The sequence below is a fragment of the Dermacentor albipictus genome, chromosome 3 (assembly GCF_038994185.2).
Source record: "Dermacentor albipictus isolate Rhodes 1998 colony chromosome 3, USDA_Dalb.pri_finalv2, whole genome shotgun sequence".
NCBI lineage: Eukaryota > Metazoa > Arthropoda > Arachnida > Ixodida > Ixodidae > Dermacentor > Dermacentor albipictus.
In genome coordinates this window covers 34,042,502-34,067,826 of record NC_091823.1, presented here as the reverse complement: position 1 = coordinate 34,067,826, position 25,325 = coordinate 34,042,502, and the positions used below count along the sequence as shown (strand labels likewise).

General features: G+C 46.6%; 1 protein-coding gene across 1 annotated transcript in view; it reads left to right on the top strand.

The window, feature by feature from the left end:
- The window catches only part of LOC135902900 (leucine-rich repeat-containing protein 4B-like), a 149,309-nt gene extending 124,774 nt beyond the window's left edge, over positions 1-24,535 (top strand). The window contains exon 4 of the mRNA XM_065433218.2: positions 21,347-24,535. The gene's annotated coding sequence lies outside the window, so the exon portion shown is untranslated. The remainder of the gene's footprint in view (positions 1-21,346) is intronic.
- The last annotated feature ends 790 nt before the right edge of the window (positions 24,536-25,325 follow it).

Below are 25,325 nucleotides of genomic sequence, written 5' to 3'. Positions count from 1 at the left end.
AGATATGTGTAGTAGTTGGCTGCCAAAATAGTGACTCGCATACTAAGGAATGTAATTAAACTGTGTGCCCAAGTTCACGGAGCGCTGCTACTTAACGACTGCTTGTGTTGCCGGCGCCTCGCGATACACGATTTTCCTCGAGAATAACAATTAAAAATATACTGATCCGCCAGCACTGCATCGCTAACCCCCAAAGAAATGATAGCGTCGCGGACCTATTCTTATTTTTTATGGTAATACTGTGTTAAACAAAAAGAGTTTATGCACTCTTTCAAGCACTACAACAACGTCACGACGCCATAAACGTATATAAAAGCAAGATATGCCACTCACCGAACATTATTCGTACGATAAGGGCACTGTTGTCTCGAAGCCCTTATACAACATGCGCATATCAAGTACTCATTTAGACAATTCGATACAGTTAAGCCTACCGAAACGCGGGGTATGGTCCAGTCGTACATAATAAACGACCCGCGACGGTTTTGAGCTAGCTGGCGGACTGCGCAAAAATAAAAGAAAGAAAGAAAGAAAGAAAGAAAGAAAGAAAGAAAGAAAGAAAGAAAGAAAGAAAGAAAGAAAGAAAGAAAGAAAGAAAGAAAGAAAGAAAGAAAGAAAGAAAGAAAGAAAGAAAGAAAGAAAGAAAGAAAGAAACGGAACAGTGCTCGCCGCCACAACCTTCGGCCGACTCTCTGCAGCCGCGAGCAGAAAGATTGCAGTGGAGCCAGCCACCATGAGACAGCGCGTGGGCGCACATGGCACGGCGCGTCGCCCTTTACGAGGGGACCATGTATAAATCATAACCACGGCGGCGCTGACGCTGCACAAACGAGATTTACGCGCTGCAAAACGTGCGCGTCACGTCTGATAGACACGAAACTATACTGCGCCGGCCCCGCCGCCCGTTTTTGTGTTCACGCGATTCTTACGACCCTCCTCGCGCCGCAACCCTTTCCTCCGGCGTTCACACAGAGCGTGGCCGGGGGGCGAGTTAGTATTCACTGGCCGCGCGCGGAGTTCTCGCAGTGCAAGGCCCAGTGCGCGCCCCAGTTGACGGCCCACTCTGCAATACGATTCACGCCGTGCGTTCAACGGCACAGCGGGTCTACATGCAACGCACTCGACGCGGCAAAGCCCCGTATAGCTATAGCTCGGCCCCCCAGCGCACTTTGGAAGTGACTTTCACGGCTCGCCTTTCCTCCCTCCCCAACCTGTACCCCCTTCCTTCCCAACCACGAAAGCTCGCAATCTGAGTGTTGCTTTTTCCAGTGTGCGCCATCGGCTGGCTGGTCGTTGTGGGATTCGCGCAACATGCAAGCCATGGCTGCCCCGCCGGGCTTTTTCTTTTCTTTTCTTTTTTTTTGTTAAGCTGGGCGCGCGTTGCTGGCTATTGCCAAACCGACACTCAGTGAGGCGCATCGGATGGCACGCTGGTGCGTGATATCGGTTGCTACGCTACAAAGGACACACTATGCAGATGAGCGTGGCGATCAGGAGATACACTTTGCTTGGCGGAGACAGAGGTCAAGCCTAGTGTATAACGTGGTAACACAGTATGCCATCTTGTTCTTACTAGCGTTTCTTTTTTTTGCGTTTATTTTTGCCATGCTACCCTTTCTGCTCCCTTCCTCCCTGTGGTTGGGTATTGCAGTCCCTTAGGAGACAGTTGACAGCCTGTTTCCGTAGCCTTTATTTGTGATTTCTTTAGCGGCAACAATAACAAGAAAAACAGCGTGAATACGCAGCCAAAGAGGGCTCGCGCGGCGCTGACGCCTTCTGTTTAGTATGCTTCATGGTAGGTCACTTCAGAACAAAGTAGAACACTCACACTCAGCAATTCTATGCGTCGCTGAGGGCAACGGTCTTTGCACGCGCAACGCTGAGAGCGTAAAAGCTTGACAAAATGTGCGGTCCTTTTGCGCATTATTGTGATGACATCACAGAGTCTACCGCACATTATTCCAAGCTACTAGATGTATGACGTTTGAAATGCGTTATAAAAAAAGTACGCTTCGTGCTTTTATGTGCATACACCTGTGAACGCCATTATTCTCTCTAAAGTCATCGTGCATTACCTTCGTCCTGGTTACGTCGCTGCGTAGGCGTCTCACAATACGCGCCCGGTTGACTTGGTCTTTCAATTTTGTCATAGCTTGTGAGCAATGTGGTGCATAAACGCAAAAAACGCGTGATATTAAAATTGCGACAGTTGGAGGAAACAAGAAGAAACATTGAATAAGATCACATAGGTTGCATACAATGAAAGTATACACATACTTGCATATCGCCGTTTAGCGAACCTGTTCACTAAAGCTTTGTTTCGATATATATATTCTTATTTTGCAAGCGCTAACAAGTTCTCGGGCCATTGCCTGCTACTATGCCGACAGGATTCAATTTTGTGTGCCTACCACGGCGAGCGCGAATCATTTAAATCCACCCGAACAACCGTTTTCAGGCCCCCATGGAGGTGCAAGTCTAATACCGCAAATTTAATCGAACACTGCACGCTTGCCGCATATGTCTATAAATTATGCAACATTTCTGCGGCGAAATCAAGTTAGTCATGAGTATCTAAAGCGGTAGGCACTTCTGCGGAAAAAATAATGCTGTCGATTGCACTGAGATCACCTTTTTAGCGCATAGCTGCAGCGACTGAATTTTTCTCATGAAGGACGAAAAACAAAAATGATTATGCAGGTCTAACGCACGTGTTGAAGTCTATGTGAAATTAAGCTTTAATGAAGCGGTTAAATAAATGTTATGTGACTAATCAACTAACGGCGATGCATATAATTGGGTTTGTTTCATTATATCTGACGCAAACGTGACAGCTTCTACATCCCGCGTGTCATGTTGGTGTATACCGATTCTGCAGGACTAGCCAAGAATAGGCTCACACCGAGTGGTTCATGGGGAACGGCTAAATCATGGAAAATAAGCTAAATCAGAGAAGCCGCTGAATAATAATGTGCTGTTCCTTAAAGAAGTTAGCGTGCTTCAAGAATGCCCATGAGTCGACATTAAGTGTCCAGGTTTAATGTAGAAATGTATTCTTTTATTACGCAACAGCTTTGGCGGTTAGCGTCCATGGTGTTTATAAGCCCGTATGCTGGCGCTTGCATTCGGAGCAGATATAAGTTTTCGATATTATAACCTGAAATATATGCAACGAGAAACCGACGAACCTCACCAAAACGCCTGCAAGGGGCCAAAGAAGCTTCGCTTTAAAAAGAACAAAATAGAAGGAAAATGAGAGGTAGTGAGAATATGCAAACAAACAAACAAAGAAGCAAACAAACGAACAAGCAAACTCAGTTCCTTCGGCATTTGGACGAGGACATTTGGAATGCCGCTGCGATTTGCATTTATATGGGATTCGACGTCGTCCTTGTCTTAATGATCATTCTCACTGCGCTGGATCCGTATGTTTCATGAGACGCAACGCGAATGATGTCATTTCGGCAAGGTACGTCTTCGAGTGGCTTTCAGCTGACGAGAAGTGTTTCATATTTGTTTTGGTTATACAGGTTAAATCCGGCGCTACAGAATTAAGAACATTTGTACGTACGCGGGCGAAACGTGACCCTTACCGCGCGATCGAAGATGCGCTGTGTCACGTGACGAGAAGCTATGACACATCACACGTCTCACGTGATGCTCTTTCTAAATACGCAGAGCAGCATAACGGTTAAAGGAGATACTTTGCTATATTTGTGCCAGTTCCCGCTGACAGGCGCTGAAATAGCAGGGATATTGTCATCGCCGATATTCTGGTTGCTCTGCATGAACGAATGCACTTTTGAGAGGAAAGGATTTAGTCCGCGTCACCAATCCTGTGCAGTGCAGCAAAAGCTATGGGTCGCGTCAGCGAACCGGGGTAGAGAACCGAAAGAAGGAGTCCTCCACTGGACGCATCTTATCATCCTCCGAACAGCGACAGCCGAATGAAAGCAGCACGGAAATATCAATACCATGCAGTGGACGAGCCCTCCTCGATTCCTTGGAACTCGCAACTGGCTCTCATTGCTGAGTGGCTGACACAAACCCCATTGCTCGCAGCATAGCACGGAATTGGCGCGATGAATTATAACGTTTCCGAAACTAATGCTTAAAGTCTTATCAGTAGACCTATTGCGCAGCGGTGCTGTAACGTGATGCGATGCAGTGCAGCGTAACGCCGCCTATAATGCAAGATTTCTCTGGTCGCAAGGATATTCACATTTCCGTTGCAAGAGGCACTGACGAATGGAAGCCGTGAATCGCGGCACATACATCTCCCATTACCGTGACTGACCAGCTGGAAATTTGATGGCATAAACACATGGGAAGTGTGCGACGGTTGAAGGAAACAGAATTACCGCCCGAATTTGAGTCTCTAAATGCCTAGCGCCTCTTTTATGTCAGTTGAAAAAGAGAAAGCGAGGTACAAAGAAAAGAAAAATGCACTGAATGAACTTTGCTGCCACCATGAAATGGTGAAAATGAGGGATGAATTTATCTTCTGCAAAACAAACAAACACAGATGAGGTAGTTCAGACAGAGCTTGCGTACAACGTTTTTATTACCAAAACCTTTTATTGTGCGGGTGGGTTGATAACGAATCAGTAAAATATCATAGTGCGAAAGAGACTTGGACGAAAAATAACGTGCCGCGTGTAGGGCACAGTGCAAGTTTTTTTCCTCCCCTTTCAGTTAAGACTTAACGATAAAAACTAGCTTTTGAAACGGAAGTTCTTTTCGTTTAAGAACAGAGCGAAAAGACGAAAAGCACATGACATCGTTTCGACTACGATAAGAAAGCGCTGCCGGACAATGCGACGGCGAAGCCATATAGCGTTCCCTTCTGCAAAGAGCGGTGTGTTTCCCGCGAACAAACAAGTCACAGTAACCAGCCCGCCAAATAACAATAATAAAACAGAAGAACAAAACAGATATGAAAGTGGTAAAGCTGATTCGAGCGCGCCTTTCAAAGTGCCAGGAAGAGACGGCACGTTCGTGGCAAGTAAGAAAGCGGAGAAGCAGCAGCTCTTTTCCAAGATAAAGCGTGGGACGGGTAACGAGAAAATTTTTTCCTCGCCGGTAGAAAATTATGTTCTGTTTTTTGTCCGCATGACTCTCTCTCATCGGACGATGGTGGCTCCTTCTGGTTTGTCTATACCTCTTTTCAGGGCCTCTTAGCGAACAGAAAATGCCTCCGGGGCGTCATTGGGGGCTGCGTGTGGCTCCTCGACAAAGCCTCTTTGTTTGACAGGTATGAGGCTAACGGTGACAATTATGGGCCAAGTACTGAGCGTGGCAAAGATTGAGCACCTTGGAAAGGGCTCCTGGCTGTGTTGATGCCCGCGCCTGCGCTTCTAGTATATAGGCTTTGGGATGTTGGGCGTAGTTTGTACTGTCACGCGTAGAAGCGAAGGCATTACGAGTCAGTCAGGCAGGTGAAGCACAGCAATTTTGTTGAAAAATGGCTTAGCGTGGTTTCCGCCAAGTTGTACTGTTTAAATGACTTTGTTGCTGCTTACAGTAATGCGGCTTTTGTCTTTGTCAGTTCTGTTTTGGCATGCACGTGAAACCCAACTGCCTTGTTTTTTTTTTTCATTTCTTATCGTTTCTTTTATGTGTCTTGGTTTCTGTCTGTCTCTCTCTCTCTCTCTCTCCTGGTGCACGTGATTCCTTCCTACACTTGTTCTTTCGCCATATTTCTATCTCCCCTCCCACAGTGTAGGGAAGTAATACATCATTCTTTTTTGAATTCCCATTAATGTCCTTGCTTTTCGTATCTCATTTTCGTCTCACTCCCACCGCTGGTCGATTTAGGGGCGGTATTTCTTCAATAAACCAGGTAGCTAAAGGTTCTACCCACTTTACACTTAGAAAAATTTACAACCTTTAGGGCTTATCTTGTTCCACAACGATGATCGTCATCTGTCTTGCCCGCGTTTCCTTTCTTTAACGCTGCGAGCCCGGTACTTCCCAGTCACGAACGGCATGCGCGTTATCAGTGTGACGCAGCATTCTCGACATGAAAGTAGCGAACGCCGAGTTTTCGAGAAAGGAAACGCAAGCAAGGCAGATGACGACTATTGTTGTGGGACAAATATACACCTCAAAGGGTGAAACTGTTTTAATAGTGTACTTGTACTACCCACTCTATCTTTGCCCTTGTATTTCCTGTGCTATGTTCTTCCCGTTATTGGCAGAGACAACCCGTTTACTTAGCACAGAACTCTACGAAGCAACTCGTTGGCACCTATGCACTGATGTCATCGCATCAACCAGAACGTGTATAGGCTGGTAAGGCGAAAAGCTCCAGGGCGCAATTTAAATCTACTCATGTGTAGTGCAGTTGTGGAAGCGGTGACTAAGATACTGTGGCGTCTTTGACGTCACTGGAATCCTTCCCGTATATAGCTAGGAGCAAGACGCGTCGGCCGTAGAACCGAATGACGCGACCAAATAGAGACCCCTGTTTATACATGTGCGTGTGGCGTCACCGTGAATCCTAGGTCAACCGGTGCTTATGAAACATGCATCGCTTGTAATTCGAGAAGGTGGGCCTGCATTTATTTCGGGCTCAGTTACGACGTTGGTGACATGGGAGTAACTTGATACTGAGGGTGCGTCTTGCTCAAGAGCTGGAATCGAGTATTAGAACTGCAGAGAAAGTCAACATGGCATAACGGACTGCCAGCGAGGTGAAAACGTCAGATGAAAGGTGCAAAAGCAGTGGCTAAGTCGATGTGGCTCTGTGACGTCAAGCCACGCACACGCTACTGTCGGGATCGGTCATTTTGAATGCAGTATGATAGGAAGTGACTAATATCTCCAGGAAAATTATGTTCACAAAATACGTCCTATGTGCTTCAATCTTGATGGAAAGGTTTCGTTTTTTTTTTCCGAGAAGACTAGGGCACACATTTGTTCGCAGATTTCTCACGCTGGGATTATTTGTGTAGGAGCGGATACCAGAGAACCATGATGTCGGGCACATTATTAGCGAAACCGAGCGCAAGATGGCATAGAGCAGTTCGATTTTATGACCGACCCAACAATACAGCGCTATGTTCACCTCTCTATTCGACAAGTTTTGCTGTGATGAACGATTCCGCAAGGACTTTGGTATTCTTTGTATGTTGCCCAATGTCCAGCTACGCAAGAAAAACCATGTTGACCAGCATAATGAAAAGGTCGCGCTCTCTTTGAACAGCCGACTTCCGCGGCAAGGTAAATATTACTCCACCTATATGACGTTGTAATACGTTCTTGCGAAATTTTCGTTTCTGTTGTTTCTTATTTTTTCTTCTTCTTTACTTTAACTTCGAACGAGGTCGCGGGATCGAATCCCGGCCACGGCGGCCGCATTTCGATGGGGGCGAAATTCTAAAACACCCGTGTACTTAGATTTAGGTGCACGTTAAAGAACCCCAGGTGGTCAAAATTTCCGGAGTCCTCCACTACGGCGTGCCTCATAATCAGAAAGTGGTTTTGGCACGTAAAACCTCACGATTTTTTAAAACTTTTACTTCGAAGTACTTAGAATAAAAATAATGCAACTTGGATGTCCTGGTTATCGTACGCGGCCAGTTCAAGAATACATTCATTGTCTATAAAATTCTAGCAGCAGAGATGGCACTTACTTTCTCGCGGTTCAATTAGCAAAACGAGGCATTCTTCTTATACATCGACTAATAGCTTGAGGGAAAACTTTAACTTGGCGCTAAACCGCAAACACCAGCAACTTTCACTGTCCCAAGCTGTACCGCACTTTCCACAAGTTACTTTTTAGCAGGATGCGTTGTTGGGCGAGTTGGTTCATTGTAATAGGAAACATTGGTTGCGCTTTCTAGACAATCACATGTAAGAAGACAGGACAGGCGCGGACAGGCGCCTCTCCTGTCTTCTTACATGTGAAGGTACTTTTTGCTTGCTCACAGTAAGTGCGTCCCTTCTATGGGCATTGAAGCCTTCAGAGAGTGGCAATGGCAATACTTTCGGCCCTTTAATTTAGTACTCAAAAAGCTAGACGACAGACCTACAGTGACCACGCCAATTGTTTTGTGATTGCAGCACCTAGTTTGCAGCAACTAACGAAAAAAAAAATAAAGCATACAGTTCTTGGTGCTCTAAGCCTGCGGCGTTGACTACAGTGAACATTAAATAATATTACGAGTCCCGCGCGGGTAATAAATACACTAACGCATTATGCTTTTCAATTTGGCTCGACCCGAATTCAGCTGCGCTCGAAGCCGTGAATATTGTGGGTCAAACCCGCCGTGGTTGCTCAGTGGCTATGGTGTTGGGCTGCTGAGCACGAGGTCGCGGGATCGAATCCCGGCCACGGCGGCCGCATTTCGATGGGGGCTAAATGCGAAAACACCCGTGTGCTTAGATTTAGGTGCACGTTAAAGAACCCCAGGTGGTCGAAATTTCCGGAGTCCTCCATTACGGCGTGCCTCATAATAAGAAAGTGGTTTTGGCACGTAAAGCCCCATAATTTAATATTGTGGGTCAAGCGAGATAGCAAGCACTCTTGAGGAACACGATAATACGTAGCGTTTAACGGCGTCTGGAGGAACACGGTAGAAGTGGTAAACGACATGCTGCACCGTTCCACTCCTTTGCGTTTATCACAAGGGCGCACATGCTTCTTATTCTTGCTTTGCGTTGATGGTCACATCAGCGTTACTATCTTCATGAACATGCATCGCGCCGGTAGATTTGCAGCACACCGTTGCACCTCCGTTAACTAGAAAGCTTTTTTTAGGCTAGCTGGTGTGACATATTTAAAACTGCAACTTCTTAAAACGAGGCTATAGTCAGACTGTTTCAGTGCTTCTCTTTCTTTTTTGTTTTTCTAATAAAGCGCTGTACTATTAGGATAGCTGTTATCGGCTCCTTCGGCACAAGCCTTTCTAGAAAACGGAACATACCGATGAGCATAATGGAGCATAATTGAATATATATATATATATATATATATATATATATATATATATATATATATATATATATATATATCGTAAGGAAAACTGAGGGACGTTAACCAAGCTGAGTCCGGTAGACTACCTTGCACTGGGGAAGCGGGAAGGGAAATTAAAAGAGTAAAAGAGGAGAAGGAAGAAAGACGGTAACAGTCTCCACTGAGTCAGCCACAGGCGTTCATACAGGCTGGTGCATTTCAAGAAACGCACAAGCGCCTTTGTGGCCTTGCACATAGCAGGCGCATGAGGCCACGGGCCCAAGAACTTCTCCTCTGTGAAGGGACGGCCGTCTAAGTGCTCCAAAGCTGTACGAAGGGTACACCTATGGTCTTCGTATGTAGGAAAGTCACACCCGATATGTTTGGTTGTTTCTTAGACACAATATGTGCTGCAATAGGGACTGTCCGTCATTCCAGTTAGGAATATGAGCAGGCGTTTGGGAAAGAAGCTCCTCCTTGCAAGCGGTTCAGTAACGTTTCTTCCATTTGGTTAATACCCGCTAAAAGTTGTAATCTCATAAGCCAATGTCCATGGCATATAGGCACCGGTTGGTGAATTTCAGTGTGTTCCATTTCCTTAGATGAATAATATGGGCAAGAGTGCTGAGGTGCCACGCTGCATCCGTCGTCGACAATGGTACGGAGCATCTCTACATGTGGTTGTGGGAGAACTATCTCCATCATTATCGCTAATCTAGCCCTAGAGTATCTCTTCCGCCCTTCCTCTCTCGTTCCCCAGCTAGTCCCGAGGTGGGATCGACGAAGCAAGCCTTGGAACGTGCCTTTCGGGGTTGACCTCTCCGCGTTCCGTTCATTAAAGCTCATCTCTCTCTCTCTCTGTCTCTCGGTGCACTGACTGCGGGAGATGGCGGCTGGGATGACCGTAATGGCATTTACCAGCTTTTAATCGCTCAAGACAGGACGCGAGATAGACACGGGGGCGCGGCGTGGCAAAGCAGGGATTTCGAGTGGCTCTCTCTGGTCTGACAAGGCTCCCCACACAGCCCCATGGGCCGCGTGAGAACACGGCGCGGTGGGGGGAGGGGGGAGGGGTTGGCGCAACAGCGGTACATGCCAGCCACGTCTCCTCGATGCGCACCGCGGATCTTCGCATGGACGGCGGCAACGGATCGACCGTCCTTCATTATGGAACAGAGCGTCGGCGGCGGCGCGTTCATTACACGAACGGACCCTAATCCCCTACCCCCGCTGGCCGCTATTTCCGAGCACGGCCATCGATTATTGAGCGCCGTGCATCGTCATGTCCGTCCGTTTTTTTTTCGTCCGTCCGTCAGTCCCTTCCGGTCGACCGTCTGTCCGCCCTTCCCCCATTTCCGCGGGCGTGCGCCACACACGTATTCCGTCTGTTTCCTTCGAGCCCTTGCTGTTTTTTTTTTGTGTCATCTATATACGCCGGTCGCCTTTCGGAGAGTCTCGAACGTAGTACCCCGTCGCCGGTCGGCTCCCGAGGGGATTAGCGGGGACTCGGCCCGAAATCCTCAGATTCTCCCCGACCTGCCAGGAACGACGCCACCAGCTCTTATACCGGAGGCCTCGTTGCCCAGCTGGCCAAGGACGCACACCGGCCCACTGTGAAAGGAGCCAGTGAGCGACAAGGCACCGCTCCCTTAAGGTAGACTGGTCGGGAACTCTTACGGTCTGCTCAGCGCTGCATTCCGCCTGTGTGCACAGTAGTGCCTGCTATATTACTAATACCGTGCAGTACTCTGAAACCTGCCACGTTCGCTCTGCGGCTGTCTCTGGCGCACGCAATAAAGTTATTCTCGAGTTTTTAACAGCGGTGCATCCGTGCCGCACACCGTCGCTGTGCAAGTTATATGCACTCTCGCTTAAGCAACTTCCGCTATCGTTTTGCGGTGTCCTGTGCTCGCAGAAACGACGTTTCTTTCCTGGCTGAACACACGCAGCCTCTCGGGCGATTCCGCCGTGTAGGCTCCTTTAGTCTAATCAGAATTATGCAATGCAGCGAAATTCGCCCAATGTGCGTATACATTACCGTGCCTCTCTGGCGTAGTGTTACACAAGATTACGCAGCACGCGCTCCACAAGTATTCTGGCGTTCTTGTGTCGCAATGCGGTTGTCCATCTGCGCTGCTAACGCCATCGTCCGTCTGCCTTACCCATCATCGTCTGCGCGTGCCTCTCTTTCGAAGCAAGACGACGACGCAAACGCGTGGGTGCGTTCACTGCAACAGACGAACACAGTCAGTCGGACAAAGAGAGAGAGAGAGAGAGAGAGAGAGAGAGAGAGAGAGAGAGAGAGAGAGAGAAATAGAAGAGAGTAAAGGCGGGGAGGTTAACCAGACGCACGTCCGGTCTGCTATCCTGCACTGGGGGAAGAAGGTCTAGCTCTTTCTCTCTCTCCTTTCTCTCTCTTGTCAGTCGAACAAAATGTGGCCTTTCATCATCGGCTAAAGCAGCGTCTATAGTATCTATATTGCTGCATAGAACTGCTAAAATGGCAATGTATACATGCAGTCGGGTACAGGCCTTTGCTGAGGATTCTGCCCAGCCCAGGCGGTTCGCCTTCCTTGCTTTGCTCTGACCTTATTTCTACCCCTCGCTCGGGGGAAGAAGACACGACAGGGAAAGGGGTTCCTTGTTCCCGGGGATTATTACGATAAGCTTCCAACCCCTCCTGCCCCCTCCCCCCCCCCCCTTTTCCCTACACCGCGTAATATATGCGGGGCTCCTCCATTTCCGGCGGGATCCAACTCGGCGTCCTTTACGCTCTTCCGTGCTGCCAGAGTTGCGCTTGGTTCTTTCTGTTTCTTGCCTCGCGCTGATTTAGAATTGCAAACACGGCGTTAACTTGACATTAGCAGTTACTTGGTTGCGGACAACAAAAATTGCGTGAAACCGAGTCTAATTTCTTATTATATTTATTCGCCCGGCGAAGTTTCTTCCATCGCTTATACTGGGCAGCTCTCGTTTTACATTTCGTTTTTTTTTCTTTTGAATATTTGCCTAAAGAACCTCTATGAAGCTAGCAGAAGCAGGCTTAGGTTTAAGAACTGGTAATGCTTCTGAAATGAATGCGAACTTATAGCTTTTCTTCGTGAACTTATCATTTATGTTAGCTTTACTATGGGAGGCGGTGCTCATGAAGCAAAAAAAAAAAAAAAACACTGATATGCTCATTGGTGTATAGGACTGTGTGCTGTGCATTTATGACCATATGACGTGGTTTCTTTTCATTTCCTTACATATATCTTTTATATTGTTGTTTCCGCTATGCGAAAAGGAGGTTAGTAAGAGACGGGTGGCAAATACAAGGCGCAAATAGCTTCCGCGAACTAATAATGTAGTTTCTACATGTAACTGTGTCTAGCGTAGTTATACTTTTGATTAGCACGCCAACCACTTGCCTCCTTTCTTTCCCTTACCCTCGGTCGCACCTGTAAATCTACATCTTTGGCACATTGAGGTAGTCGTTTGAGAGCGCTCTTAAGTGCTAAGAATGAGGTCGCAAAAAACAGCTTTATAGTAGTACTGCGAGAATAACCGGGTGCGGTAGTGAAAATGTGGCTTCAGTATCATCAATGAAGTCGTTTTATGCCAGCATAAATGCTTTGTAGCTCTTTTACGTTGCCATTGTAGAGATGCCAGGGCGATTCAAAACGACCAGCCGAATTAGGTCATTACTAGCACGAAGGAGAATTTGCCCTGCTCCACGGCGCCATACTCGGACAACCCTGACGCGATAGGGCAAGTGGTTTGCCAGATGACGTAAACAGAATTGATTAGCAGATGATAGGGTGGGGCCGAATTCAGCAATGTTTCACCGGTGCATCAAGAAAAAAAAATGTAAGGCGGAAGAAAAGGAAAACAAGTTTTTCCCTCCTCCTGTGTACGGTACCAAACCAGGTGAACTCGGTTTGCTCTCCCGATTTCTTTTTCTCTCTCTCTCTCACTGCCACATTACGATAGCCCTATAGAAGTTGGAGCAGGCCGATGCCTCACAGTTTTCTATCCACAGGGGCTTTTGTTGTGATGGTAAAGCACCCGAATCGCTGTCATTTCAAAGCAAAGCTTACCTTGGCTCTTCCTTCCGCTTTGCAAGTGCTGGTTGCGGCTGTATTGCACAAGTGGCCGCTACCTCGCAATGCAAATCGGCACCCGATATAGCGAAAACCGAGTCGGCCCGGGCCGCCAGGTGATGTACGTTAGGGCAGACGTGAGTTCTAGCACAAGCAGTCATCGTCATTCTTTCGCGCATTTTACAGTTAAACGATATGTGGCTAGGATTCCGTGCATTTTTGTTCTCCGTGAACAAAAACTATCATCATCAGTGGCTCATACCCCGGTGAGCATTCATATTTTCGTAAACAGGCAAAAGATGAAATGACTCATAGCCCCGTAAGGCAGATGCTACAAGCACTCAGCAAAGTGAAGCGAACAGTGCTTAAATTCTTTCTAATCACGCATACAACAGACTGAACACCATGTCGAAAACTGTCATCATCAACGGCTCAAATCCCCGAAAGCAAGCAAAATATGCGATGACTCATAGTCCCGTATAATGAAGTTTATCCAATCCAATCACAATCCCGTAAGGTTCATGGCTACTCACTTTGCGTGAATTAGCTACGATGACACTAGCGCTGCTGTCGTTGTCGGTTATTGCAATGTGGAATTGCCGGTACCGAAAAGGGAGCGGTTTACGCGTTCCGTATTGCAGACACATCCATTGCACACCGACCCGGCATAACCGACCACCCAGCGGCGTACGTGCGTCGATTTGACAGCATCAAAGAATGTGATTGCAGTTGCGAGTGAAATAGCGACCACCCATGAAGACAATAAATGAGTTTGTACCTTTGTTCGAAATTATGCGTCACCTCCGTGTCGTGTGACAAACAGCTTGGCTGGTCAACCACCTTCACAGAGGGGAATGTCTCACAATATTTCTCTTTTTTTTTCATTGGAGGATACACAAACCACACGGTTTCCTTGGTGCATCACAAAGTTATTCGGTGCCGTCAATACATCCATTCGTCAACGTAAGAGGAAGAAAAAACTTCTAACGATTTGACATTGAAGTTAGAGTCACACTAGCGGCGTTTCGAAAACAGCATTACAGAGCTAAACAGAAAAGCTTAATAACGATTGACACAATACGAAGGCGATCACCGCGGTGAAGATCAATCACGGGCGGAATTTCCATGACAGAAATGTTTTAAATACCGTCCTTTGAGAGGTGGAAGCTTTGGGACCTTAATAGAAGTACATGGGAGAGAACAAAAACAATAAAAGAACCACTGGTTAATTTTCCTCGCAGACTTGGTACTCTCAGAAATAAAGTAGAGTAAAGGAGGGAACTTCCAGGCTTAAAAAAAAAAGAGGAAGCTAATGAAAACCGAGTAAGTACAGCACAAAGTTCCTTGAGCCAGGAACCTGAAGGGCGAACACGGGGCAAACTTTGGAGTGCATCCGCCTAACTCGCTCCAGTATGGCAGCGCTTCTCCGGCCGTATTTTTCGGGCCCCGATCGTACCCTGGGGACTACACGAGAAGCTTCTACTTTCACCGCCAGAGGCCGCTGCTTCGTTGCTAAGGCATTGGCTCTCTCCGCTGGCGATGCAGCCGGCAGTGGCCCAAAGCTGAAAGCGGCTCTGTCAACATCAACCCGTAATAACGTGAAAAAGTAGGCCTTCACCGATTGCTTTTATTTCAGGGCTTTTCTACATTCTAGGCCCGAAGCTCCAGCATCTTTCTTACAGTATGCAGCTTCTTCAAATACCTTCGCATTTTAGGTCTGCAGTTTAGCTTACTGTTTACGGCCTGTGCGCATCAATAACACAGACGTGGGGCGAGTTATACAGTTAGCGTTGCTCCTCGCTGTGTTTTACAGCACTTTCACCAGAGACAGGGCGATGAGACTCCGTTATCCCGCTGCTGCGTTATCCATCGCAGGCTGTTCCGCGACATTGTCGAGGGAGTTTCTAAAAATGGCCATATATATATATACATAAAAAGAAAGAGGGGAGTAAGACTTCTTTTTTTTTTTACGGCTCCAAGCAAAATAGCGAAACAAAGCTTACTGCAGCTGCAGACGTGCTCGGCACCACAGATGAGAGCCGCTGAAGACCCGATGCATTTACAGCGCCATCCGCAAAAAAAAAAAAAGAAATCGCTTTGCAACAGCCGTTGGACGAAAATGCTCCGTCTTCACGTAGAAGGGAGAAAGTAATGTTTCATGTAAGCTGACGCGCTTTTCTTAAGGCGTCCGAGTTTTTCAGGCACGAGTCTCTTTAAGCCTCAGACGCTCGTCCCGCGCATGCTGCAAAGGGCAACGCTGACGCTGAGTCTTAAGAGACAGATGTAATGCTTTTTTTTTTAGCGCCGTCCTGCGTTGTGTCAGGTCAACAACGACGAGTTAATTTATCGCACGCGATAATGTACATATGCTTTAGCGTGTACCAGACTCATACTTTGTAGAATTCGCCGGGTACTATGATTCGGAAAAAAAATGTCGAATACTCGACACGACAACTTCTGTTCGTCTTTCGCGTTGAAAGTTGCCGCCTTGTCTGCGCTGCCAGCTGTTGCTTCTACTTTAATATTAGTAGCCACGGGAATTCCGGGACGCTCCAAGCCAGGAGGCCGAAGTTCAGGCGATTGGCATGTACTGCACATCTCACCGGGCTGATTAAACGGCTATTCCGAAAAGCTATACTATAAAGCGGAGCCTGTAGCTTCAGTGCAAAGCACGTAACTTCAGCACATAGCAACACCAGTGTTCCTTCTAGTACACAGTGTAAAACTCTACGGTTCTTGCTCCTGTCTTTCTAATTGTGGCCTATGATTGACAAGTAATTTCAATGCAACTAACGTGCTCGGCTGTCCCACAAGAAAGCGTGCAAAGCCACAAGCACACTTTTATAAAGTTTCAGAAGCTTTGCTCTAGTGTCAGTCTGTGCCATGTACCGACCATCGCCTATTCGAGACAATTCACTTCCGAGCGAGCACTCTGCCTGACTGGAGATCACCACTTGTCGTGCTATGTCTTCTGGGCAGCAAATTTACCTTAAGCCCCACAACGTGACAAGTGACGCCTTCACCTTACAGCTTGCCGAGTCGGGCTGGCGTAGGTTAGTGTTCTCAATAAAAGGTTCCCAGCTTGGGTTTCAGGACTCAGCCGTGACCCTGGTCAGCACCGTCCCTGTGAACGACATCAAGAGCCCTCAGAACAGCCGAGTTTTTAGTACCTCTTGCAATGAGACTGCATATTCTAGACTGGGATACATAGCGCAAAAAATGACACAGGGACAAGCAGGAACGCAGGACGAGCGCTATGTCATTTCCTGTGTCATTTCCTAGTCCCTGTGTTATTTTTCGCGCTATGTATCCCAGTCTCTAAGTATCCCACCAACACGCCCAAACGTCTTCCCTGCTAAAGTGCATATTCTAGCTCTGGCCAGCTGGGTTCTCTGGGTGCGTCCCAACATGGATCGTCACGGCCGGTACAGCTGGCCCAGCGGCCGCCGAGGATCACCCACAGGTGGATGGAGGTAGAGCTACTGCATATCGAGATGGATGCAGGAAGCCTCCATGCACCTATTTTCTCTAGTACTGTGGGAGTAGGCATGCGTATGTCAGCTCTATATATAGATGATGTCTTGTTGGCGTAAATTTAAGGTACACGCAATATCAAAACAACATCAATTGTTAGGCCAACAAAATAGTTTAATTTCGATTCTCACTCATTGAGAAAGCGCCCCCTCCCCTCTTCTCTTAATCAGTGAGAGTAAACGCTCAAAGACTGAAAGAAGTAACGAGGTTGGTGACGCCAGCCACCATCTTGTTTCAAAAAGAATGTTCATAATAAGATTCATCCATCTATCCACAGTCGTAACCAATTGTCAACGGAGAAGGTGAGAGGTTGGACCATCCGGCAACATGGCAGAGAAAGAACGAGGAGGCGGGAGCACATCTTAAAAACACAGGATGCGCTGTTCCTTCGCCTAGCTGGCATTTGCACACGGAAAGCATTTTCTCGATGCAGCTTGTATGGAACCAGTGGCCTGTGGTAGACTCAGCCAGATCCTACCCTAAAAAAACCGTTCCTGCTGCCTTTATAGTATATAGACAAGTGTTACGAGTCCTGCGGGATGGGAAAGGAAGGGAGATTAACCGGACAAAATTCTGGTTTGGCTATCCTGCACTGGGGCAAAGGTTAGGGGAAAAGACAGCTCGACGAGCACAATGCATCTATGTGGTTGATGCAATCGATATATCGACCTTAACGATGTTGTTTTGGTGTAATATGTTAAGTACTGCTTACACATACGGTGCAGGCGGTTGCAAAGACATAAAACACTGAGCTGCGGTTCTTTGACGAGAACATTAGTGCACTTATAAGTGGGTAATTTAACATTGCCGCATCTATAACATCGCACTGCGCTTATTTTCCCTCTAATCAAGAAAGCGCTGGCCTCGCTTTTGCTATATTTAGATGAGCTTATTCGTACTTATTCGCCGCAAGCTATTTGTCACAGCGTTCAGCGTCTATGGCATATAGGCGTGGTTGCTTAGAAGGGGTTGTTTGATTTCTTTTTTTCCTCTGATATGCAGTGAATGACTTAGGGTTATCGGTACAACCGTCACCACTTTGTGTAAGGTAGTCTACGGCGACTGCAGTCTCGCGACAGTCATAAATCATCCTGATGATAAAGAATCCCAGGAAATTATGCGGGACGATAGTAGAGGACATTTTCATGTACTTGTTCTATCGATTCAGATAAACATAAGAGTGGTTTAACGTGTTCATGTTATGGAAATAGCAATTTTAAGGATACTCCAAGCGCATTTATTCCGACCTCGTCGGCGTGACCATAACATTCCGTATAAAGTCCAAGTGCGATATCATCGTCGCCGCGCACCGTATGCTGTATGAGCGAGTATGTACACCGATAGCGCCTTCCTATCATGCTAAGGCTAATGACAATAGTAAAAAAAAACTGATACAGATCTCCGGGAAAACAATTCTTCATGTTCGTCTATGTATATTTATAGATTAAGTTGTAGCTCAGCGGCGTCTTTAACCCAAGGCGTTCATCCAGCTCATTGGATGCTACTACCGCCGTAACCTTCTACTCCTCCTCGCTCGCATATTGTAGTAAAGCCTAAATGCGTTTTCCTAAAGTGCATGGACTTGTTCAGTATTTAGGTACAAACGCACAGCCACGCGCGTCCGTGCGTTATGTTCATCAAGGTCAACATATATTTAAAAGAAAATAGCCGCTGATAAGCTCTCAAAATCAAACTGCCTCGCAACACACACACACACACACACACACACACACATACACACACACACACACACACACACCTACACACACACACACACACACACACACATGTATGTATATATATTAATATTTTTCAGAGCCAAATTGTTCAACAAAAGTAAAAAGAAAAGGTGTAAAGAAAACGTTGCACGATACGATCTTAAGACGTACGGTGTTTGGTGGCCAGAACATTCACCACCAAATGTCATTGTTTTTATTACTGTATCTTGCACCATATTATAATTTTTTTTTCATTGAACATCTTGGTTAAAGTTAGCTGGGACACACTGTATATGTATCAGCTCGACTTATTTGCTAGTTCTACTTTAGTACAGGGTATATCGATATATGCGCGCTCTACTTCCTTTACATCGGTCTTCTATAAGAATTATTGAACCAGAAGTTAAATTACTGCTGCCTGGCAGACACTACTTTCTGCAGTTAACATTTCATATTCTTCAAATCAGGGTACCGGGTAAAATTGTGTTGGCATCATGAGGAGAGACGAGGGAGAGGAGTGCGCGTAGTCCATTTTCGCCGCTTAAAGGGCTTGCCGCATCTGTTATTGGTATTAGGCGTCGTGGCCAATAATTCGGCTTATTCGCAATTCCATATACTCGACAACAAGCTTCGAGAGAACTCTATTTCGCGTCGTGGTTACAGAATGCAGAATACAGAAAGTTTTGCGTGTTGGGGAGCAAGTTTGTCGGGGATCCGGCAGGCTAAAAGATGCGACACAGCACTTGAATGTGCCTGAACGCAATCACACGGTAGCAGTACGTCTGCCATAGAGATTCAACACAAAAACACTCATTTTTAACATGCATAATTACATAAAATAAATAAACGACGTCCGCTATACAACGTGAAACCTACTCATCATTTAACTTATATAATCACAACTTAATTATAAAGAAAAGATAAAAACTAGTAAGTCATGAATAGACCTAGAATACATATAAGAGTTCATCGGACAGTGTATATGCAGCCAAAAATTAACACTGCTCTCAATATGGCTGAGAGGCCCATTAGTATGTTCCATGTGATCGGAAAAAAACACCGAGTCTGGATGAAAACGACACGCAGCAATCAATTTGGAATAAAAATTTGTTTTTCACCCCTTTTAATATCTGCTCGTACTTATTCCTGTAGGCAAAAATACGCTTTAGTTTGTTTCCGGGTTAAGGTACTTGTAATTACATTTTCTTAGCCGTAGCCATCTAAAGCTGAAGGTAAGGATTGTCTTAACGACTGCTTGAGGTAATCTGTGTGCCTGCGTGGCACTAACCATCTGTGCCATCTGCCACATTTCGGTGCACACTTCACGTGTTGTTTGTTTTGAACGCCCTGGAAACGTTCTTTTTCTCATAACACATCGCGCGTGCCCTATTTCTCGCCAAGTGCGAACAGCATCCGTAACGAGGTAGACGGAAACAACCACGCTCGTAAAAGCGGGCACCGTGAAGTTAGCTGCCGCACGCTGCATGGCAGCGTCGCGGCCGGTTGCTTTGAGGGCTACGCATCGTCACGGTACGGCGGGCCAGTGACAACGTGATCACGTGAGAACGTGCGTCTTTCCACGGCAGTGATGGAAATGCACAACTGAGGTTTCTAAGCCACTGCGAGTAAGAGAGGGAACAACACTCTGTCACTGACGTACTGGGTCGGTGTAGTTTAGCGGGAAGTAAACAAAGCAGGATATAGGACGAGTGTGTGGCTGATGAAAACGATGGTTAAACAGAGCGAGATTCAACGCTAGCGACAGAGGGAGGAAGCGGGAGAGGGACGCGAGGAAGGGCAGAGAGGTTGACCAGATGGGAGTATCCGCTTGTTTGCTACTCGGCAAACAAGCGGTGTGGGAAGTGGATTTCTAGAGAGAGGCGACGAAGGAAAGTGAGGAGTACAACACACGCATAGGTCAAAAACGACAAAAAAGAAGAAATAACAGAGGATGAAGTGTTTTAGGTGTTTCTCAAATGCAAAACAGCAACAAGACACAAACACGTATACAGCATAGGCGCAACAGTCCGGTTCAACACAGATGGTGAAATTACATGTCCCAAAGAAACACCGGTATTAGTCATGAATGACGCTGTATAGTGTAAAGTGAGCTAAGTGAGCTGCTTTAGAAAACGATAATCTTTTCGTCGAAATGTTTTTCTTTTGAGTTGCTTTCTTTTCTATTCATGCGATGCTTTCTATTCTATTCATTTTTAGTTGATATTCACTTTCTATTCGATTTTATTCACGTGACGTTTTCAGCGACAAAAAATGTTACGCAGTTCATCGCAGTGACATCGCAGTGCACGCTGCTCCGCTGTGCCAGTGACGCTGAGTACACTAATGAATGAAGCATCAATTATGTTCGATCTCCTTCTTTTCTTGCCCCAGCGTACGTAATGTATACCCATCTGGACACTTTCCTGGGACCGTAAGATTGGCCGATCACAATTGGGAATGTCATATTCAACGCGTCTGAATTACCGGCAGAAATTGTTTTTACGAAAGCGAGGGCACACCTCTCATCAGGGTTATTTTGACGCCGTCAAGTTCTCAACTCCACTTATAAAATGTCCATCACGCTAGCGAGGCCTTGCATTGGACGTTACTTCATGCAAAAGTGAAAATAGAACCGAACAGTGACGCAACAAGAATACGGCCCCAGGTTAGCATCCCCGCTTTCTCTCTCCCTGCGTAAAGTGCTGCTGCGATGGCACAAAAGCGAAATGAAGGAACCCGTGCATTTAGGGATGAAGTGAAACCATTCTCCGTCAATTTACCATAGTGTGAACACCCGGACAAAGCGTTGTTATTGTGGCTCGATGACAAATGCAGAGAGGTTGTAGAGTCCTGTAATGGTGTGGTCATTCTTTTCCGTCTGCCTATTCCTTGTTCCACTTATATTTTGCGCCACAAACATTGACAACTAAGCGGCAACAAGCCCAACATCGTTGTTTGCTAAACTACATGCGAGAGCTTGCTATTTCCGATCGCGGTGAACAGGCAAAAAGGCCAACTAACTTCCCTTCTCTTCTTCTGCTCTTCTATTACAGGAGACGGACTGATTGGACGCCTGCCAAGCAGTAGCCTGGATCATTGTTGCTCATCAGCTTAAACGGTAGCAAGGTCATTCCGTGACGAAAAAAAAAAAAAAGCATACATCCTGGACTTCGCCGGCTGGAGTTCCATGCGCATCGATGGTTTTGAGAGGCCTGTATATGATACCAAGAGGAGTGACATTAAGCGGCATCGTTCCTTTATCGTTACCGAATCCAACTGTTTTCGTCTGCACAGAGATGGCTCCGATGTAAGAGGCCATGAGTGTAATAACTTGAGGTTAAGCGCAACAGGGCACGGTAAGACAATAGAAGGGCACGAGCACAAAGCGCTGCTAACAACTGAGTTTTTATTGCACGTGGTTAACACATATCATGGTACAAGAAGAAGAAAAGCCACCATCGCAGCATAGATTACTTTTTCGCTAATCATCAATCACAGGCCACTACGATAGCAACAGGATATCTTTTTTTTTGACAACGAAAAAGATGGGCAAACTAAAAAGTTGTTGCTTCTAACTTTTCTTTTTTTTTTTTGAAAACGAAACAGACGGGCAACTTACAGAGTTATTGCTTCTAATCATAGGCCTGCAGGGGATGACTATGCCCAAAAGTAATCTACGCTATGAGGGTGGCTTTTCTTCCCGTTGTACCATGGTATATATGTGTTGACCATGTGCAATAACTATATAGTACTTGGTAGTGCTGTCTTCGTCCCCTTCTATTGTCCTACGTGCTCTCTTGCGCTTGACCTCAAGTTATGCAGTACCAACTAGCTACTCATTCGGTTCGCTTGGAGTGTAATAACGCCGCATTAACTATACAAAGCGCTGTACATCCAAACGTGAAGTATATTTTACTTGATAAAGTATTACCAGAAAATGTCGCAGTGAAATCAAGTTCGAAAAGTAACTATGTGAGAGATTTACGAAAGTTGACGTTGGTAAAGGAATAATGAATTTATAATTAAAGGCATGACAAGTCGGGCGCCAGATGTTGCGTTTCAGCCGAATTCACTACAAGCAGTAGGCACTTCAATTGATCCGCGTTTATTTTTATTTTCCCCTTTTCACGGGCACTGCAAGTGTCGCAGATTTAAGTTGAGCGTACTAGCAGTTGCAATGAAAGAGTGATTGACTTCCGATTGATCTCAAATAGGTACAAATAAGCAGGCAGAATAGCTGCGCCCACATAAGGTTCATAACAGAGAACGATGACGAAGACCTCGTTCTGGAGATAAAGAAATCCGCACGTGCTAACGTCGAAGTAACTGCACCGATGATGAGATACGAGAAGGGTCATCTTCCAATAGACACCGACTCAATAATATGGCTACCTGAAAGAAATTATAAAGTGATGAAGTGGCGAAGAAGTCTACGGAAAAGGCTCATAAACTCTATCAAACCCCATCGAATACAAAAACAGTTGAGACCTAGCATTGCAAGAGCCACAGCTCAAGGAAGCCGATTGTAAGGTAAGCGGAAAGAATTGAAAAAAGAAGAGAAAAAGTCGCATGAAATTAAAAAAGAAAAGAAAAAGAAATCCCACGTGGTTCTAGTTAAAAACGAAAGCAGCCAGTTTGAAGATATAGCAAAAAAAAGAAAGAAAAGAGAAAACAAAAGCAGAGGAAACAAAGCAGGCCTATAGCAAAGGTCAGAACCTCATTGGAAGTGTATTGGCGGCGTTGACTGAGGCAATCCGCAATCGGTAATTTCCAGCAATATGAAGGAGCCACGATTTTGTCCGCCTACCCCCGCACCTTGGCGCCCGAGTTCCTTGACCTCTAAGACAACGATAGTTTCTCGCGAGTTACGGCACGTTACGGCGGTGGCCCATATTCTTGTTGGCGATGAACGAGGCTTTCCTTCACAGCGAAGAGGGGCCATCAGTTGTTGTGGTGCGTGATTGTTGTGTCTGTGCGCCTGCTGGCTCGCGGTCTGCGTATTTGAGTTGTCTTTGTGTACCAAGCGGACCAAAGAAGGAGTGGCGAACTAACTTGTGCGCGGCCGGTCCTCGAACGCTATACGCCGCAACCCACGACTACTACTACTACTACAACTACTGCTGCTACTACTGCAGCTTCTCAATCAACAGGAGTTCGCAAAGGGATGATCATCCTACGCGCGAAAAGAAGAAGAAAGAAGAAAGAAACAAAGCCATATCGAAGCACCACCTTCATGTTCTGTGTGTGTGTGTGTGTCTGTGCTTGTGCGCGTCTCGCCGTGACAAAAAAAAAAAAAGCAAGTGAACAAGGACGAATGCGCCTGATGCAGATTGCGTGCTGTGCAATACCTTCGAGACGAGAGGACTCCTTGTCTACGATTGAGACACCCTCTTCTCCCCCACGAGGATGACGTGGCGCGGGGGGGGGGGGGTGGCGGGTCAACGTAGTGACATCGACCTTCGTGTTCCATCCCGGATTACTAATTTCCTTTTTGTTGCGGTTGTTGCTAAAGTGCAACGCCTTATTCCTTCATTTGCGAGATCTATGGCGTATGCCACGTCAGGATACCGATGCGAGACTATCGGGGGCACAGCGACGGAGGAGAGAGGTTTAATTCCTCCCACAAAAAAAGGAAAAGTTGCGTGACGTCGAAGTTTTAAAATTAAGCTCTCCGTGACCGAAAAAAAAGGAAAAGGGAAAGAAAACTCACCTTTTTCTTTCGGGCGGGTTACCTAATTAAACAGCGAGGGCCTCTTGGCTAGCGAAATGTCGTTCGTTGTAAAAGACGCGGAAGCAGGAAGCGGAGTATCGGAACACGAATAACTTGGGAAGTGAGGACCGCGCGTAGAAGAAAGGGTAGACCGCGAAGGAGAGAGTGTGTTGGCTAGAGTAAGAAAAGAGAAAGTGAAGCAATTAAAAAAAAAACGAAGAGAAGAGCGCAGGAAAGTAAAATAAATAAAGAGGGACAGAAAGAGTGTCGAGATATTGCTCTGTAACGACACTAGATAAGAACTTAAAAACACAAAACGAAGACAAGATCGCATGTTACCCTCCTCGGCCGTGTAAGGTAGTTGGCTAAGGGCGCCCTTAGCGGCGCTAATCCGCATACCCTACGCGGTGATCGCGGGAGGGATTTTGAGCGGCGACAATGGGTCGTCGCAGGCCGGCAGGCCTCATCCATCTTGCTCTCGAAGGAACGGTGTCAAATTACGTGCGAATATTAAAATGTTTTGTTTTCCTTACGCTCGGCGCATAATGATGATTCGTTCCGTTCCTCCACCCTGGCCTCCCCTGTCTTTCCTAGCCCCTCTCCTCCACCCCCTCTTTCTCTTTCTTCCTTTAGTTTTATTTTCTTTTTCCCAGCGCACCTCGTTACGTATTCACTGCACGCGAGCAAAGCGTGCCTCTTTTTTCGCCACTTGGCTGCCACGCCATGCAGGGAAACACGGTCCGGCAGCTATATGAGCAGCTTTGATAATTCTCTGCAACGTGCCGCAATTTGTCTCTACCCGCCGAGTCGGTAAAGACATGGCGCGGGAATTCGAGCACTCCATCACAGCTCGGTCGCCGCGGGGCGGGATTTCGAATTCGCCTAGTGTAGCCCCGTGCGCGAACGCAGGAAGGCTGCATATCTTTGATTGGCCCGTGATTGGCTCTCGACAAAAAAAAGTTACTTCTGGTGCTTGCTCAGCGCAGAACGGCGGTTACGGATGAAGTCTTATAACGTGAACTTCTGTTAAGCTTGCCGCGTCTAAGATGCCGTTGCGCTCGAATCGCGCGACAAGCACGGTTGCTTCTGGGAGTCAGTTTTTGGATATCGTCTCTACCTTCGTGACATCTCGAGATACATGAACTACGCTTGTCCTTAAAGGATAGTGGCGAGCGTCGCTCATTAGTGGTAAAGTGCAGGAAACGGGTCCCCAGTCAGCAGATAGTAGGCTAGGAGGAGGAGGAGGAAATGAAGAGAGAAGGCAGGGGCGTTAACTAGGCTAGGGATGTTCAGTTAATCAGGCAGTTGATTCTTCAAGCAGA